The 2,388-nt window shown below is 65.5% G+C and overlaps 1 protein-coding gene across 1 annotated transcript in view; it reads right to left on the reverse strand.

Annotated features, from left to right (window-relative positions):
- SLC5A3 (solute carrier family 5 member 3) overlaps window positions 1-1,594 on the reverse strand; it is a 22,094-nt gene extending 20,500 nt beyond the window's left edge. Inside the window, exon 1 of the mRNA XM_041471339.1 lies at window positions 1,229-1,594. The gene's annotated coding sequence lies outside the window, so the exon portion shown is untranslated. The remainder of the gene's footprint in view (window positions 1-1,228) is intronic.
- Window positions 1,595-2,388: the final 794 nt, after the last annotated feature.

A 2,388-nucleotide genomic window follows, 5' to 3' on the forward strand; every position in this document is an offset into this window, starting at 1 on the left:
ACTGCTTCCGCAGCAAACACCGGGGAAAAAAAATAATAAAAAAAAAAAAAAAAAAAAAGCCAGCCCCGACATGTGGATGGTCCATGTAAAATGAATGGAAATGTACTAGTGAATGCGGTACACCAGACGTGCTCCCGTAATTCCCAAAAAAACCACGGCCACGCTGCTGAGCTGCTGCTGCTCGGTGGGAAAAGGTGCTGGTGGGAATGAAGGGTAAATCCCAGAGTATCCACGCCGGGCTGGATCGGAGGGCTCCAGCCCAGCGCAAGTGCTGCTACATTCCAACACCAGCACCGCATATTAGGCTGGAAAGCAGCAGATAAACAAAGGCTATAGAAGGTACTAGAGAAGGGCCGGTATCAGCTGTTATTTACCAAATAAACCTCCCATCCGCACGGAGATGGCCTTATTTTATTATTATTTTTACGCACACACATCCCCCATTCCCCCCCCCCCCCCTTCCCCCACGTATTGACTCAGCTCCTGCCGAATGGGAAGAGCATCATTTAACCGAGCTCTGTTATCACCGCGCTGCCAAAAAACAGCGGCAACGGCTGCTGCCACCCCCAGCGCCCCTTCCCGGGGGCGATACGGCCCGGCCTATCGGCCCCGCTCAACTGGTGTGGGCAAAACCCCATCCTTGGCACTTCCCCTGGCACCCCGCGGCCGGGAGCTGGCTGGAGCGAATCCTCCTGTTCCCCCTTTTCCCTCGCCCCGAGGCTTCCCGGAGCCCAGGGGAGCCGAGGAGGTGCCCGGTGGTGCCAGCGCAGGTGCGGGGAGGGGGATGGAGAGCGCTGCTGCTGCAGAGGGAGAGGGGGATGCGCTGGCAGGGGCATGGGAAGGGCCGGCTTCACCTGCTCCAGGCACGGAGGGAGGGGATGGGCAAGGAAAACCGCATCTCCGCCGCTCGGAGAGCGTGGGATCTGCTTACCTGCGGACCGGAGGGGAGGGGGAGAGGGGACTGCGGCTCGGGGGCAGCGGCTCAGCCAAGTCTCCGCGGGCGCGGGCGGGGAAGGGGCGATGGGCGAGGGGCCGGAGCGCGGAGGAAGCCCCGCGGAGCCCGGGACACGCTGCGACACTGCGGGCGGCAGGGCCGGCCGGGCCACGCGGTGCGGCGGGGACAGCGGGCACCGAGGGGACACCGCGGCGACACCACGGGGCAAGGACGGGGGGTCTGCCAGTCCCACCTGCCTCCCTCCCTTCCTCCCGTCTCCTCTCCCTCACTCACCCTCTGCATGGCTTTCAGGATCAAAGCCAGTTCATAGCGGGGCATCTTAGAGCTGGCAGTGGCGGGAGGAGCAGGGCACGGGGTGGGGAGGAGGGGGCTGCGGCGAGGCCGGAGAGGAGGAGCAGGGGGGACAGGAGGAGGAGGAGGTGGAGGAAGACGCGTCCCGGCGCTGTGGCGGCTCCTTCCCGCGCGACTCCCGCGGCTCAGACGCCCGTACGGGCAGGGGCGGCGCGGCTTAAAGGGCGCAGGAGCTGCGCACGCTCGACCGGGCCGGCCCTGCCCGCGCCAAGCGCCGCCCCTGCCGGGCCGGGGCTGCCCCGCACCGCGGCCTGAGGGCCGGGACCCCCGCGCGGGCACGGCCGCACCCCGCTCGTGTGGGACACCCTGCTCATGTGGGACACCCGGGGCATGTTAGTGGGACACCCCGGGGCGTGTGGGACACCCCGCTCGTGTGGGACACCCGGGGCGTGTGGGACACCCGGGGCGTGTGGGACACCCTGCTCATGTGGGACACCCCGCTCGTGTGGGACACACTGCTCGTGTGGGACACCCCACTCGTGTGGGACACACTGCTTGTGTGGGACACCCCGGGCGTGTTGGACACCCTGCTCGTGTGGGACACCGGGCGTGTGACCGGGACAACCCGCTCGTGTGGGACAACCCGCTCGTGTGGGACAGCCCGCTCGTGTGGGACATCCTGGGTGTGTGGGACACCCTGCTCGTGTGGGACACCGGGCGTGTGACCGGGACAACCCGCTCGGGTGGGACAACCCGCTCGTGTGGGACAGCCTGGGTGTGTGGGACACCTCGGGCATGTCACTGGGACACCCACTCGTGTGGGATGCCCCGTGTGTGTGTGTGTGACACCCTGCTCATGTCACCGGGCCTCTGAAATGCTCGGGTGGGACGGGACTTACAGAATCGTCCTGCTCCACCCGCTGCCGTGGGCACAGACACCTTCCATCGTGCCAGATTGCTTTGAACCTGGCCATCCTGGCACCTTCCAGAACCTTCCTCATCCTCAGGGCATCTCTGCGCCCACAGGACGTTCCCGTTCTCAGAGCTCCTCAGTGCACAGCCAGGACCTTCTCCATTTGCAGAGTCCTTCAGGGCACTCCCAGAACTTCCCCATCCTCAGAACTGCCCAATGCACCCCAGGT

This window comes from Pyrgilauda ruficollis, unplaced genomic scaffold (assembly GCF_017590135.1).
Source record: "Pyrgilauda ruficollis isolate IOZ18807 unplaced genomic scaffold, ASM1759013v1 scaffold264, whole genome shotgun sequence".
In the NCBI taxonomy this organism is placed as follows: Eukaryota; Metazoa; Chordata; class Aves; order Passeriformes; family Passeridae; genus Pyrgilauda; species Pyrgilauda ruficollis.